The 17,491-nt window shown below is 45.2% G+C and overlaps 1 pseudogene; it reads right to left on the bottom strand.

The window, feature by feature from the left end:
- Positions 1–5,087: 5,087 nt before the first annotated feature.
- LOC125534503 lies at positions 5,088–8,325 on the bottom strand (annotated as a pseudogene).
- Between the last annotated feature and the right edge of the window lie 9,166 nt (positions 8,326–17,491).

Raw genomic sequence — 17,491 nt, forward strand, 5'->3', positions numbered from 1 at the left:
AATTCAAAAGGTGCCCATGAAATTTAAAAATATTCATGAGTTCAAAAAATATTAACAAATTCAATACTTTTTGTCAGTTAGAAATTCAATACCAGAATAAGCATAAATAAAAATTGGTATATCAATAGCGCACCTCCTAGGGGTGCGCCATAAGTACCTTGATAGCAATGACGTACCTTCTCTCGTGCGCCATTAGTAACTTTTTTTACCAGAATAAACATAAATAAAAACAATTAAAATACCAGAAGAAAACACAAAGAAGCCCAAGGTGCCTGTAAATGATGATTTGCAACAAAACAAGAGGGAGAAGAACAAAAATCTTCTTGCCCTTCTTTTTAAATACAATCGATCTTAGCTATCTTTTCACAATCTTCTTGCCCTTCTTTTTCGCAAATGGAGTTCTTCTTTTGAATGGACGTCCTTTAGGTAGGGTGGTCCTGCTTCTTCTTGTGGTGTATGATACTTCATCGTCGTCGTCATGTTCCATCTTCGGGTCGTCGTACTTGTCGAAGTCTTGCTCATTGGCGACTCCATCCATTCCGATGATCTTCCTTTTGCCTCTCCTCACGACAACACGACTGGGCTTTGACAGGCCGGTAATGAAGAAGCATTGGTCCACTTGGGAAGCCAGTACCCATGGCTCATTTTTCGCGGTGACGTTTGCGCCCGCGGTCTTGGATTTGGCTTCGGGTATAACCATGGTGGTGAAATACCAGTCTTCTTTTAGGACGCTCTTGGCCCATCTGCCACGAAACATCGGGACCTTCTCTCCAGCGTAGCTCAGCTCCCAGATCTCCTCGATCCTTCCGTAGTATCTATCCTTGTCGTTACCGGTGTAGGATTCCATCGTTACCCCGGAGTTCTGATAATCATCACTCTTCATGTCCTTTTCCTCGGTGTAGAATGTGTAGCCTTTGATATCGTATGCCTCATAGGTCATCAGGTTGGGCTCGGCGCCCTGTGACAAGGCGAATATGAGTTTTTCTTCCGCGGAAGAATCCTCATGTAAAGGGTACGACAGAAGCTTCTCCTTGAACCAATGCGTGAAACATGAGTTGTGCTCTTTGATTATATCTCCGTCTGTCCTCTGTTGGCCTCGGTAATTACACGTCTTCTCAATAAAGGTTTTGTGCTCTACCACCCAAGAATCGACCACGTCTATGTGTTGTAGTGCGACTAGGTTTGCTCTTTCAAAGTCGGCGAGTCGACCCTTGAAGTCTACATGCATTTTGTGGCTACCCTCGTGGTGACCCCATCCAGCGAGCCTGCCGAGGTGCCTGTTGACGGGCAGACCAATGGGGTTCTCGATGCCTAGATAATTCATGCAGTAGGAGATGCACTCTTCGGTCAGAAAGCCCTTGGCTATGCTTCCCTCTGGATGTGACATGTTGCGAACATATCCTTTGATGACACCATTCATCCTTTCGAACAGCATCATGCTGTGCAGGAACATCGGCCCGAGTTGGATGATATCCTCCATGATATGGACCAACAGATGCATCATAACGTCGAAGAATGCGGGCGGGAAGTACATCCCAAGCTCGCATAGTATCACCATGATCTCTTCCTGTAGCCTTCTGAGTTGCCTCACGCCAACCGACTTCCGGGAGATGACGTCGAAAAAGTTGCATAGGCCAAATATCGTTTCACGGACGTGCGCGTCCATGATCCCACGGATTGCAACTAGAAGTATCTGCGTCATCAGCACGTGACAGTCGTGAGACTTCATCCCGCTGAACTTCTGCGTCGCTGAGTCTAGGTATCTGCTTATCTTCCCCGCGTAACCGTAAGTAAGTTTTACTCCTACGAGGCAGGTGAAAAACTGCTCAATCTCCTCCTGACTTAGAGTGAAGCACGCGGGAGGGTAGTCATTTCTAATCTTCTTGGCCTTTTTGCCTTTGCGACGACTTTCCGTGTCCTTCGCCTCATCATCATCATCATTAGCATGAAACTCCCCCCTGATGCCCATTGACTTCAAGTCTGCCCTTGCTTTCGGCCCATCTTTGGTCCTCTCTGGCATGTTGAGCAGTGTACCAAGCAGACTCTCGCACACGTTCTTCGTGATATGCATGACATCAAGGCTGTGAGGCACACGGAGGATCTTCCAGTATGGCAAGTCCCAGAAAACAGACCTCATTTTCCATACCTTCAGCAGCGGCTCTGGCGCCTTTCGCTTCTTTCCCGGCGATGGGCACTCTTTCCAATTTTTCAACAGCTCGTTTATTTCCTCGCCGCTCCTCGTACGCGGGCGTCTTTGGGGTTCGGTTTCACCATCGAACAGATCCTTGCGTTTTCACCATGATTCATCATCGCGAAGCCACCTTCGATGTCTCATGAACACGGTTTTCAAAGACCCGGGATCTCTATCTAGCTGGCGATACGTTGTGTCATCCATGCACCTGACGCATGTAGAAAATCCATGGACCACCTGCCCCGTGACATATCCATAACCGAGATAGTCGTGCACCGTCGTGAGCAGTGCGGCTCTCATAGGGAAATATTCTTTCTCTGCGGCGTCCCACGTATTGGCTGGCATTTTCCACAGCGTGTCTAACTCCTCTTCCAGCAGCCCCAGATACAGATTGATGTCGTTCCTTGGTTGTTTCGACCCTTCAATTAGCATTCTCATGTGAATGTACTTTCTCTTCATGCACAACCAGGGAGAAGGTTGTACATCCACACAAACACATGCCAGGTGCTATGTGTGCTTCTCTGGCTGCCAAACGGATTGACTCCATCGGTGCTCGCGCCCAGCACGATGTTCCTTGGATCGTCCCCAAATTCTGGGTGTTCGAAGTTCAACGATTGCCACTAGCTCGCATCCTTAGGGTGACTCAGCATCTTGTCTTTTTATTTATCTCCGGATCATTTCCGTCATCTTCTCGCTTCTTCTCCTCCCTATCCGCGTGCCAACGCAGAAGCTTTGCTAGCTTAGGGTCCGCAAAATACCGCTGCAGACGAGGAGTGATCGGAAAGTACCACACCACTTTTCGAAGAGCTTTCTTTCTCTTCTTGTATCGAGTGACGCCGCACACCGGACATATGGTAGACTCCGCGTGCTCGTCCCGATTAATGATGCAATTGTTCATGCACACATGGTATTTCACGTGCGGTAAATTCAGAGGACACACGATTTTCTTCGCCTCCTCGAAACTGGTCGGGCACTTGTTCCCCTTGGAAAGACGTTCGTGCCAGAATGACATGTTCTTGTCGAAGCATGCGTCGGTCATTTTGTGTTTTACCTTAATCTCCAGAGCCATGAGCGTTACTTTCAGGCGGGTATCCTCGGGCCTGCATCCTTCATACAATGGAGTAACCGCGTCTATCTCCAGTTGATCCAGCTTGGCTTTCTCTCGGGCGGCAGCTCTTGCGTTACCCGTCTGCTTGAGAAGCAGCTCTTGAATATGAGGGTCCTGCACCCAGCCCATCGATGGTCCATCGTCGTCTGCTCTGGCATCTTCATCTTCATGATCATGCCCTTCGTCTTGATCTTCCTCATCATCATGTCGGGCATCTTCTACATAATGACTGTGTCCTGCATCTACTTCGTGATCATGTCCTAGAGATTGTTCGTCTTCTCGCCCGCCCTCGCCGCGGTTGTCTTGCTGCCCTTCCTTATTTCTTGCCTGGCCCCCATGGACGACTTCATAATCATCTTCATCACCTTGCCACCGATAGCCATCCATGAAACCACGCAAGAGGAGGTGGTCCCGCACCCGTCCGGAATCCGGGTCCATAAGGCTCTTCAGCTTGCATCTTCGACACAGACATCTTATCTCCGTCTCGTTCTTTTGAAGCATCTCGGCCTTTGCGGAGTTCAAAAACCTATTCACGATGCCTTCGGTCATCGTGCGGATCATGGTCGCCTGCAGGGTAGAGCAAAACGATATTTTAGAACCAAAATTTTTTTGGCATGACTTTGCCTAAAAATAGGACCAAAAAGAATGCATAGTGCCAAATTCTCCCTGAAACGGAAATGAATCAACATTCCGGCAAAATATTAGCAACTATCGCATTTCAAATACCGGTACCTGCAAACACAAACATATGCAACACCACAAACATACATAGATCTAGGCCATAAAAAGTGTGTATGCTGTTGGAGGGAGAAAAAAGTAGATGTAGAACATAAAGGAAGCGTTTCCCTTACTTACCTATCAAAAAAAAGGAAATTTAACCACTTAATTTGGGTGAATCTATGGTGCAAATAAGATGAGGAGGAGGAGGCACCCGAGATCAAGCTTGATAGAGGTGGAGAGAATGAAGTTGTGGTAGGTGGCTGTCCAAAATATCTAGCTGCTCCCAGGTTACCAATGACGCACCACCTACAAATGCGCCATTAGTAACCAGGTGCGCCATTAGTAATGTGGCCACTAATGACGTACCTGTATCTGATGCGCCATTGTCAGTGGCGCACCACATACATGGTGCGCCATTAATGTTCATATTAGCTATAGCCGTTTTCCTAGTAGTGACCGCCTGGAAGGGCTCGATGGGATTAGTGAGACATAGCAGCGATAGGGAGACGAACTCGGAACCGCAGTCCCTATCGGTGTCGATCAGGTCCTGGAAGCCGGCCAACGATGAATCGGTCACCCATCTCCAAGCGGCGGTACGCAACCTCCAATGTCGTGCGGAGAACAGCAAATGTTGCTGCATATTTGTTAGCCAAAGAGGGTGTGAGTCAAGAACTTTGGAAAGTGTGGTTTCATGTACCTCCAGACTTTATTCTTAGCGTTGTATCGGCGGAGATCCTAAACTTTTTTGAATAAATAATTGAGGTGTTGATTCTCTAAAAAAAGCTAGAGTGATTTGCAGAGATCAAAGGCAATGGTCATTGCTGCGAGGTGGAGAGTCAAATTTGTTTTTCCGCCGAACTTTTTTCTAATAAAAACCCCTTATCAGTCTTTTTTTTAACACAGTACAGACGCAAGCACTCTTGCATCTGCGCATATACTCACCTTTATGAATGCACACATGCATTCTCTACCTCTATGAGCACCTCAGGAAGACTGAACCGGCATATCATCTTGAGATTTACGAAATCACCTAGTGCCCAATGATGGCAACGTTCCTACTTCCTACCGACAAGCTGAGACGGGAAACTAAAGAAAATCAAGGATCGATGACAGTAGTATCATATGCAAGAGTTGTGGATAATAAAGCTCCCTGTGATACTACAAGCTCTCCAAGTGTTCAACATTCATTATTCCTACACTGAAAAGTGTACAATAATTATTTACACATGTTGCTATGACCCACCAGGGACGGCGTTTATGGTCGCCGTTGCCAGCCTCCATGCTTCGAGCTTGGACACCATCACAACACCGGTCCCGTTGTTGAACACGTACATGTGGCTATCGCTCTTCTTGACGTGCTTAGGGTAAACACGTGCCGTGATGCATGTGCGCCCCCCGCCTCCAAAACTCTCTGCCACCGAATGGTCAATCTATTTGTTGGAAGAAGAGAAGTAGGTCACACATTGTAACTGAATTTCACTTGATGCATCCAACAAAGCAAAGGATCGAAGAGTTTTACCAGTGTTCTAAGAGATATACTCCTCTTGTGCTCCTCGATGTCCATGTCCACAAAGCCTCCGTATGACGGCTTGTACACATTGGCTCTCGTAGTCGATCTACTCATCATTTGTTGGAGCAGATACGAGGTGAAGCAATAAAATTTTCACTTTGCAACAATGGAAAAAACCATCTTAATTAGGGAAGTTGTGTTCTATACCTTGTGAGGTCGGTGCACATGAGGACTTTGGGCTTCTGATTGTATTTGAACACCCTGAAGAAGACGGATGTGTACTCATGCAAGTCGCTAGAGGCCATGACGAGCAGCCCGAATGGGCCCACCCCGCCCCACGCGGACGCACCTTCTCTGCGCACAACTTTTGCGGGTCCAACAACCAGTTGGGATCAAAGCTCTCCGCCCCTTCCAGGGATGGGATCTCAAAGACAGCCTCCACGTCAGCTTGTGCACCTGCACCAATAATCTCGTTCATGCCCCCGGCGTTCACTTGCGCTCCGAGGAAGCCGATGACTTGTTTCCTCCTCAGCGTCTCGATCTCCTCAATCGGCCACTGTCGAAGCTGCTTCCCATCGCCGTCTAGCCACACCTTCCTCGGAACCGTCTGGATGCAACACACATAATAGCCAATTGATGAGGATGACTAGTTAATCGCAGATTGACCGGATGATGGTACGATTGTGGCGCACCTGGATGCCGGACCAACCCCTAGCAATATCATCGGCCTGGCTATCGGAATCGTTGGCCCACGCCCACAACACGCGTCGGTTCTTCCCCGCGTCAAAGAAGGACTTGGATGCGTACACATGGCCATAGTCGATGCGACGCCAATTTCGACAATCGTCGATGTCGCGCTCCACGTCCACCTGTGGCGTGAAGGTGTCCGCCGTGTCGTCGTACCTCCCGACCGCGTAGTAGTCTTGAGTCGTGTTCATTACACTCAGCTTCAACACGTGCCTCGCAGCACCGTTTGCCGCAATGGATGCGTAGTCGAGCCGCCCCTCCTCCGTGTCCGGGCCCGCCACTGGGAACAGGTCCGGGCACTCGACCATGATGGCGGCTCCTGACGTGTACAATGGTGAGGCATTCCGCTTCCAACGCCGGAATTCCTTGCTCCGGTAGACAAGGGTGGAGGCAATGCCCATGGGGCCGCCGACCTTGGCTGCAACGACGATGCGCCACATGCTGTCGCTGCCTATCCACGCCGTCGAAGGATCGCGGAAGCTGTCGCCAGGGACGTCGGACGGGTGCGGGATGACAGGGTTGTAGTTGGGCTTCACCCACTCACGGAGGAATGGGTCAGCAGGATTCTTGGGGAAGGCGATGTTTTGCACCTGCACCTTATGGGCGTCGATGCCGGTGTACAGTAAGGCTGGGACGCCGCTCGGGAGAACGGTGGCGGAGCCTGACCAACAGCCGTTCGCGTCGAAGGGGGTGGTGGGGTCGAGCACGGTGTGGAGCGCGACCCAGTTGACGAGATCGTGGGAGACGGAGTGACCCCAAGAGAGGTTGCCGGTGCCCCACATCGCGCCAAGTGGGTTGTACTGGTAGAACAAGTGGTACACACCCTTGTGGTACATTGGCCCTGTTGGTACATGCAACGCAAATGATTAACTGTAAGTTCAAATAATATTAGATATACGGGAAGAATCCTTCCCAACATAATAATGTGGCGTGCATGCATGCAACTGCCGGGGAAACTTTCGAAGCATTGTGTGAGGCTCTTTCAACAACATGAAACGAGATTCCCTCCATGAGGTTAGCCCGTAGATTTTCCCCGTAGGTAGGCCGTTATCCTTTGTGGACCATGTACTTAATCTTCTCCTATTATGTTTTGATGTACTCGCTCCGTTCTAAGTTATAATGTTCTAACTTTATTTCTGAAGTGGATGTACGTATATAGACGCATTTTAGTATATATATTTGTTTACTTGTTTCAGACTGTATGTAGTCAATGTTTAAATATCCAAAGTGTCTTCTCCTAGAACGATTTACAGAGATCAAAAGAGCAAAGGTCGTTGCTGCATGGTGGAGAGTCAAATTTGGTTTTTCCGTTGAACTCGAGACGCGTGCACAAGTGGAAGCAACACTTGGACACAAAATATATAGCCCTATGGCTGGGCCAGTCATGGGCTAATTTAGGATGTCTTCCTTCCTCTATCTCTACCAGTGTCCTGCGATGGCAACGTTCCTACCGACAAGTTGAGAAGGGAAAGTAAAAAAAAAAAACCGAGGAGCCATGACTACAGAGTCCAAAAATCACGTCCTCTTCGCACCTAATCCAGAAGCAATGAGCACACTACTCGATCGGGCAGGCAAAACAAAGTACTCACGCTGTCCCATAATAGAAGACGCTTTTGACACTAGTGTTGTATTAAAAAATATCTTATATATGGAACGGAGGGAGTAGCAAACGTGCATATAGAAGGAGAAGAGCACGTACGTACGTACCATTCGGATCTTCTCAGTAGTTAGCACCAACCGAAAGTCACCATGCATGCATGAATGTCTCAGATTAGCCAAATTCATTTTTCAAAACGACCAGCTAAATTCGTACGTAATTGGGTCAGCGAATTGAGAAGCGTTAGTTCATTACTATACCGTTCTGCCAGTTCTTGGCGGGCAGGAAGTGGTAGGCGGGCCTGATGCCCACGCCATGGCGGACTAGCGAGCTCTCCGCTTCCGAGAGCCGGCGGAGTGCGGAGGACGGCGAGAGGAGAAGGCAGAGGTGGAAGGCGAGGACGCACGCGGCGAGAGGGAGTCCGGCCATGGCCAACCACGGTGGCTGGTTCTCTCGCCTGGTGGTTGCTCTGCTCTCGTCGTCGGGGAGACGCCGAATATATAGTACGTATGTGCATGGGCATATGGATCCAAGTGATGGACGTGGACGTGGAAAAGAGCAGTAGAATAATTTGTCAAGTGGCAAAGTTGGCTGAGGCGCACGCGCATGGGCATAGTCGGGATAAGAATTTTTGGGCAAGACGCAAGTGCGGCAGTCCCGATGACCCGATCCATATCTATGCACAATCCAATAATCCATTCCGTCACCTCGATCATCGTCCCTCCCCACATGCGGGCATGGCTCCAAACTACCGTTACCGCCATCCAACGGTTGGATGATGCTCAAGTACACCAGTAGTAAAAAAAACAGCATCTTTTGTGTTACATACACGGTGAGTACCAAGCATTCAACCATAGATCATTAACACGTCGTGTACGAATAACAAATAATCCAGATCGATCACACGGTGCCGCTGTTGGAGAGCTTCGGCGACGGTGACCGGCAGCAGCCGCCTGTGAAAGGTGTCCAAGCTAAGCTGAAGGTGTGGGAGCTGGGGCGGTGGCCATGAACAGTGGACCATCTGTTGGATTGCACCAGACGTCGCGATTGACGCAAAAGTGAAGCATGGTTTGTGGCGTAGAGCTGACGGCTCTCTGGTCCATCCTCATCTTTGTAATGACAAGTGGGACGCCATGGTGGTCGTGAGGGACGCCTGATATGGAGAAATAAAATATTCAAAATCAACCACATAAATTGGACCAACAGTCCCTTTCCCCATCATTCCCAACGTCCCTCCTCTGGGGCCACTCGGCCGGAACACTAATCCGCTTCCACAGCCGTTCCCTCCCTCCTCTCCCTCCCCGCAGCGTCGACGGCTGCAGAACTGTCACGTGTGGTAGCGGGGCAGCCTCCATAGCCTCGTGCCGTCGCTGTGGTCCGATGCCTTCTCCGGTCGTCGTGGTGGCTCTACTTCACCGGATTTGGCCACCTTTCCCTGGATTTGGTCGATGGTGGTTGCCTCTGAAGGGGTTGTGGTGTCCGACAATGGGCGACACGTGGGAGTTGTGCTCGTGGACAAGGAGGCATATCCCTTCGGCATGCGCATGGTGGTGGGTGCACGGGGAGGTGTGGTGGCGGCTCAGCGGCTCTGACTGCTGGGGCTCAGGTCTCGGGGACCGGATCAGGGCGTCAGTCGCTTTAGCGGTGTTGTTGGCCACGCCGGCGTGGCCGTACGTGCTTGGTGTCCATGGATCCACCACGGGGCTGTGTCTTTGCGACAGCTCACGTGGCGACGGTGGTGGTGGCGTCCTTAGGGAGAGGTGGTGGTGGTTAGGGCTCGATCCGGGAGGCGCTATGGTTGCCCTATTCCAGATCTGGTTGGCTTGGTGGTGGTGGTTGGTGTGCTACAAGATGTGATTCCTTCCGTTGCGGTGCTTGGCCTGCTTGTGCAAGTACGGTGGACTCTGGGATTCATGGTCTTGGGTTGCGAGAAATCTCTGGTTCATGATGACCGAGGCTAACAACAGGAGGCCTTTCTTTACCATGATCTGACTCCCTCCGTCATGGGGGGGGGGGGGACCTCGGTTCGACCGGTCTATGTGACGGAGTCATGGCATCGTTCCCTCGCTGGAGGTGCCGTCTGGGTTGCTTGAGGAGTCCCTGTGTTGCAGCTGTAGTCGGTGTCAACTATTGCTCTGGGCATGGGCCTGCTACTTGTGAGCTGCGTTGAGATTTCCTCGAAGAGGATAGGATGATGTAGTACAGTAGAGATAAGTATTTCCCTTAGTTAAGAACCAAGATTATCAATCCAGTAGAAGAACCATGCAAGACCTCGTGAACATCACCTACACACAAAAGAACAAATACTTGCACCCAACGCGATCAAGGGGGTTGTCAATCCCCTCAGTGGTTAATTGCAAGGACCAAGTCTGATAATGGTAGATAGCTAAACAAAAACATAAAATAAAAGAATGGTAAATAAATTGCAGCAAGGTATTTTTGGGTTTTATATATGATAAAGATAGACCCCGGGCCATAGTTTTCACTAGAGGCTTCTTTCTCGAACAAAAAACATATGATGGGTAAACAAATTACTGTTGGATAATTGATAGAAAAGCGCATAGTTATCACGATATCCAAGGCAATGATCATGTATATAGGCATCATGTTCGAGGCAATGATCATGTATATAGGCATCACGTCCGAGACAAGTTCAATGTTGATATTATTTTAATGATAGCATCGCATTCTGGTCATAAAAATAAAATGGTTCATATATCAAACCTTTTGGTCAAAATATTTAACTGTTTCAAATTCTGAAGGTAAATATTAAATACATTACTAATGTACAAGAGGGAGCGGTGTAGGGTGCAATATCTTCCAATTTTCTATCATGGAGCACACTGTCACTACCCTGTCAAATATTATTTTGCTCTTGCCTCTATCTGGAAAGGGACCAGATGACTCTGGAAGAATTTTATTGATCACCGACCCCCTTACAAACTAAAAAACCTAACCTAACATCACATGTTGTGCTGAAGTAATCATTCACCCGCAAAGCGTAGTGTGCTTTGTTTGACAGATAGAACTCCATTGCCCTGTGACATCTCAAAGAACTTCAACCGCAAAGAGTTGGTGAGAACATCGACAAGCTCATTATATGTGCATTGTAGTTGACCTTCATTTTCCCTTAGTGCCTGCATTAACGTTTGTAGTGATATTGTACATCAGTCTGTTTGGTTCCATCATGATATACATGTTTTTTGCACAATGAGTGTAGCGACCTGACCCGAATGGATCAAGTCTCTATGCTTAAGTGTCATCCCTGGATCGGTATGCTGACACACACAGTACTCAAGGATTTATAACAGAGGTAAATCACATGTATAAGTAACGTAAATACTATTACCTCAATCCAAAATAGCGGAAGTAACAAGGTTGTGGATTCCCATCAACACCAACGGCAAAGTTGAGTGTAGGAATCATAACCCTAACGTATCACTTACTCGTCGTAAGAAATCCTGCAACATGAGACGTTGCAGCCACAAAGGGTCAGTACATTGAATGTACTGGCAAATTCACACCATAGAGAGAAATGATGAACAATGGCTATCACTACATGCATATTTGGCTGGTGGAAAAGCTCTATGGTTATAGTTTTTGCGAAAAGCCAAATTTTCCCTACTACAAAGGAATAAATTTTATTTAACTATCATGGTGGTTGTTGAACATTGAGAATGGTTGACAGCATTCTCAATCCCAATTAAATAACATCATTAAACCCAACAAACTTAATTTAAAGTAACATGATGAGATTCACATGATAATCCAAGTACTAGATACTCAAATTGTCCATAACCGGGGACACGGCTAATCATGATTAGTTTATACACTCTGCAGAGGTTTGCGCACTTTTCCCCACAAGACTCGATCTCCTCCGTTGGATTTCTCGCACTACATGGTGTTTGAGAAATGGATGACCGAGACATAGTCTTTCAGAAGCGTTTGCACCTTACGATGGGTAGACCGTACCACCTACAACCCCTACATCTGCTAGTCTACCACTGTAAGAGTTCACACGACTTAGTCAACTATGCTAGAGCCCATAATAGCTTGTGACTGCACACGGAAGTTTCTAGCATGAATAATCTCATGATCCCTTTGAGCCTGGGTGGCGAACCATAGGATGATCACACGGTAACCCCGGGATCTCCTAGGACAACACTAGTATATCCCCAGGTGTCCGGGCAAGTCCACTGGTATATCCCCAGGGTGCCCCAACCAATCCACCCAGATGTGTATTATAGTAGCCACCTTAAGTTAAACCTTAGTTAACAATAATCTCTCACATCTTTCATGAATACTCTCAAAACCCAATCCACGTCTACGAGCATAGCATGGCAATGTAAGCATAACGTAAAAGTAACTCCCAAGGTTTGAATGCAGGGCAATAGGTTCCTACCTCATCAACTACTTCCCAATACCCACATGTTATCAATTCCTAACCATGCAATGTTTGAGGGTTGAAACTAATGCATAAAACTGGGTGTTAAAGGGATATGATCAAAGTGTGAACTTGCCTGCAATGTTGATGAAGATGATTCGCACTCAAAAATGTTGATAGCTCTACTCGTCACACTCGGGTCAATCTATCGTAATCAAGCAATAGTAACCACACATAAGCAATCACTCAAAGATCGGAGAGAACAAAGAAAACAATTCGGAAAACGTTAAAACCAAGCAAATAACTCTTGCATCATAAAACAATTTCTAACAGTACCAAAATTATGTGAATTTGGCCTTATTAGAATGTTTAGGTCAAGAGCTTCGATTTGCAAAAAGAATCAACTGAAACGGAGCTACGAAACTCAAGTTATGATCAAACAAAGTTTGAATTCAAATCTGATCTAATTCAAATTTTAAACTTTTCAAAAACATGTTTGAGTTGGATTACTGGATAGAGGGGATCATAACGAAGACATGGGCGTTGGTTTCGTCTAATTCCGACTAACGAGCAAAAAGTTATAGTGTTTTGAAGATCAGGGGCTATTCTGCAAACAATTTATTCACAAACGGGTCCCTGGCCAAAAATTGAAATAAAAGAAAAGACTAAATAGCGAACGTTCACTGCGGAAGCCTATAAGACGAAAACCGTTCACTATTGAACCCTAAATAGCGAACGCCCGCTGGATAACCAACTGATCGGTTTTTTTTAAGAACCGAAAATAAACCGTAGCCTAAATAAAATCGGACCGGGGCGGTTTTACCTTTCCGGTCAACGCCCGCGAACGACGGCGGCTTGGCGTCAAGGCGGCGAGCAGCGGGCGGCGGCTCGGCGCGGGAAGTGCGGCGGCGATGCGGCGTGGGCGGCGTGGGCGAGCAGCGCGGCAAGGGGTGCGGCGGCGCGGGGCGGCGGCGCGGCGAGGCGCTGCAGCGGCAGCGGCGAGATGCGGGCGAGGCGAGGCGGCACGAGCGGCGAGGAGGAGAGGAACGGGGCCCGGGGCCTCGTTACTTAAGGGGAAGGGGAGGAGGTGGCGTGGAGGAGGGGCAAGGGAGGCGGCGGCGGTGTCCCTGGCGACCACGGCGGCGGCGCTGTCGTGCGGTCGCTGGAGTCGGGGACGAGGCCGGTTGGGCTGGGCCTGGCTGGCTAGCTGGGTCGGCCCAGTCGGGGACAAGTTTTTTTTTTCGAAAAACATTTCCAGACAAATAAAATAATAAAACAAATTAAATGAAAATATTATATAGGCATATAATATATCAAAATTTTCAAGAAAAAAAAATTCTACACGGCGAACATTTTTCTTGCATTAAATAAAATACACATAAATTCTAATAATTCAAACAGTGCTACTGGTCTATTAAAATCTAACAAAAATCTTTTTAAAAAAACCAAAATGATTTCAAATTAATTTTTCTCCAATTTTCTATTGTAGGGAATCATGTTACCCTATTTTCCATGTATTTTATTTTTGGAGAAAAATAATTTGAATAAAACTCAAATAACTCCAAATTGAAAATAAATTGAAAAGACTTTGAATTTGATCCTTTGAAACTCCCAACTCATATTTCATATAATTTGAAGAAGTCATTTTATCTTCTCTCGTGAAAATCATTGAGTTGCATAAAGTTTCAGAATTGGAAATATTCTCAAATGAAATTCAAATATTTTCAACACCCCTTGTCATTTAATAAATGGAAGAAGTCATGTCATCTTCTTTCCAGGGTTTCGTGATGAAAAAGTATTTGAATTCACGGAGAGCATAAAGGCAAAATGAAAGTTTGGGAAAGTCCTTTTATTCCCTCTCATTTAACTTTCAAAAGTTTCGAATTTCACTCACTTTCAGTCAATCAATCAAACAGTCAATCAAATCTATCTATTTAATATAACATTCCAAAATTTAGAATTTTGGGATGTTACAATGAGATCAAACTCTCGTTCAAAATTATATGTGATTTGACTATCATCAGCACATGTGATGATAGACTAAACCCTATAAATCGAAGAGAGACTATATTTTGGTACCAAATTAACCCGTGACATTTTTGTGAGGTTTTCATTGGCTTATGTATGCCCAACACACTATGAGTTCGAACCCAAGAAAACACCACCAGGTGTACTACTCTTCAGTTAAAAACCGACCACTATCTCGATAGGACTCGGATAAGTAGACAAGTGTAGCCAAGGGTGGCAGTTGAGGCAACGAAAATGTATGACTTGGCAAGAAAAATGGAAAATGCTTCTAGCCATCCAGCTAGAGGAAAACAAGCATGCAGGTGGTGCATTCGCAACACCAGCTGAGTTGCTCTGATTACAATGTAGGCAGTTTGCATCCCTACCTAGGGATTTCATTGAATTCCTCGTTTTGTGCATAACATTCAGGCTTATGAGACTGGTTTTCAATTGCATAGTTTAAAACAATCACTTCCGTAGCAACTGTGGTTTGTCCCAATCTGATGTGCATTTGATGGATATGAAACATATTGTGTGTTGAAAATTTAATCGCAGGTAATATTTGTTGCATAGGAAATGTGAATTTGCTTATTACATGGAGCAAATAATGAGGTACTCCCTCCGTCTGGGTTTATTGGGCCCGAAGACCAGATCGGCAGGGCCAAGGAACCTAGTAATTGGCCTTGATTAGGCTGGTCGTAATAGGAGTATCATAAGTAATATCGTACATGCCAACTATGCTTTTTGGATGAGGTGGCACATAATTAAATAAGAAAAAAGAGGATGTGGTATCATATTAAATATTGTACTATTTTGTGTCATGCGTGACAACTAATAAAGCAACTTAAGATGACATTGGAGTATCTAGGTGACATTAGGGTTTTGGTTGATTTGTATCTTAAGGTGTTATTCTAGTACGAACTCTAGGGCTGTTTGTGACACTTATAGGAATAGCCCAACGGATTGATTGGAAAGAATAACTTTGAGGTGGTTTCGTACCCTACCATAATCTCTTCGTTTGTTCTCCGCTATTAGTGACTTTGGAGTGACTCTTTGTTGCATGTTGAGGGATAGTTATGTGATCCAATTATGTTAGTATTGTTGAGAGGACTTGCACTAGTGAAAGTATGAACCCTAGGCCTTGTTTCCTAGCATTGCAATACCGTTTACGCTCACTTTTATCACTTACTACCTTGCTGTTTTTATTATTTCATATTACAAATACTTTTATCTACTATCCATATACCACTTGTATCCCTATCTTTTCGCCGAACTAGTGCACTTATACAATTTACCATTGTATTGGGTGTGTTGGGGACACAAGAGACTATTTGTTATTTGGTTGCTGGGTTGCTTGAGAGAGACCATCTTCATCCTACGCCTCCTAGGATTGATAAACCTTAGGTCATCCACTTGAGGGAAATTTGCTACTATCCTACAAACCTCTGCACTTGGAGGCCCAACAACGTCTACAAGAAGAAGGTTGTGTAGTAGACATCAAGCTCTTTTCTGGCGCCGTTGCCGGGGAGGTTAGCGCTTGAAGGTATATCTTTAGATCTTGCAATAGAGTCTTTTAGTTTCTTGTTTTATCACTAGTTTATTTTATAAAAGAAAACTATAAAAAATGGAATTGAGTTTGTCTCATACGCTTCACCTTTTTAATATCTTTCGTGAGTATGATGGAAAGGATAATTGTGCTCAAGTGCTAGAAGAAGAAATCTATAAAATGTTTGGCACTAAATCTTTGAATGATGAGCATGATTGCAAAGTTGTTAGTACGAATTCTTTGAATATCCATGATACTAATGATGATTGCACTAGTTATGATGAAAATGTCTCCTATAAACATGTCGATTTTTGTGGAGTAGATTGGGTTTGTAAGTACACACCAAATAGGGAAGATAGATATTGCAAGAGGCATAAGTACTTAGAAACTAAATTTTTGCAAGAAGAGCTAGATGAATGTGCTGAAAGATTCAATATTTTTCGCGCCCCTTGTGAACTTTGCAATGAACATGGTCATTTAAATCTCCAATGCAAATTGTTTCATGACCAAATCGTATCCAAAAATTGTGATAATTTGATTACCCTTGAGCATCATAAAGAGCTTAGTCTTCTTTTGGGGTATGAGGAAATGAAACGTATAACTGAGGGTATTCCAAAGTTTAATCTTGATAGATTTCTTGATTTTGATCTAGAGAAAATTTATATGTATTGTGCGGTGAATTGTATTGAAAATCCTTATATTGCCAACTACATAAAGAAACGAAAACAAATAGAAGATGAAGAGAATACTAATGAAAGGGAAGAGACTTCCCAATATCCTCCTATTATTTCTTATGATGAATCAGGTAACGAGGAGGAGCCTCCTATTCAACCAATCTCATTAATAAGGAGCTCCAAAAAGAGGATTGAACCCACACATGATGTGGTGAAGAAGAAGAAAAGAAAAAGGAAGAGAGGTAAAAAGATGTCTCTCCCAAATAATGCTGCCCCTATTACTATTGTGCCTCATGAAAATATAATTGTGGAAGATAATGATACTTCTTATGATCTTGAAAATCTTTTTGGCACTTGCTTGGAAGAATGTGATAATTGCTATACTATTGGTGCTATCCATACTATTAATTATGAGAGTGATTATGCTTATGATATGAAAAGGCCCAAGCTTGGGGATGCTATGTTTGATGAAGATGATGTTTTTGAGAATATATTTGCTGCAATTAATGTTTGTCCCAAGCTTGGGGATGCTACTCTTAATGAAGATGATATTTTTAGTCTCCCAAGTTTTGATATGCAAGTTTATAATGATGATAGCATGCCTCCTACTTATGATGATTATTGTGATGATACTTATGCTATAAAAAGTAGTGATTATATTTATAAAACTTGTCATGATTATGATTACCCCTTCTCTGAACATTACTCTTTTAATGTGGAAGCAATTTATAGTATTCGATTCTCTTATGATACTCCCACTATTATTCATGAGAAGAATCTTGCTTATGTGGAGAGTAGTAAATTTTCTATGCTTGTAGATCATGAAAAGAATGCTTTAGGTGCTGGTTATATTGTTGAATTCATTCATGATGCTACTGAAAATTATTATGAGGGAGGAACATATGCTTGTAGGAAATTGCAATAATATCAAGTTTCCTCTCTATGTGCTTAAAGTTTTGAAGTTATGCTTGTTTTGCCCTCCTATGCTAGTTGATTATTGTTCCCAC

The sequence above is a fragment of the Triticum urartu genome, chromosome 2 (assembly GCF_003073215.2).
Source record: "Triticum urartu cultivar G1812 chromosome 2, Tu2.1, whole genome shotgun sequence".
Classification (NCBI taxonomy): domain Eukaryota; kingdom Viridiplantae; phylum Streptophyta; class Magnoliopsida; order Poales; family Poaceae; genus Triticum; species Triticum urartu.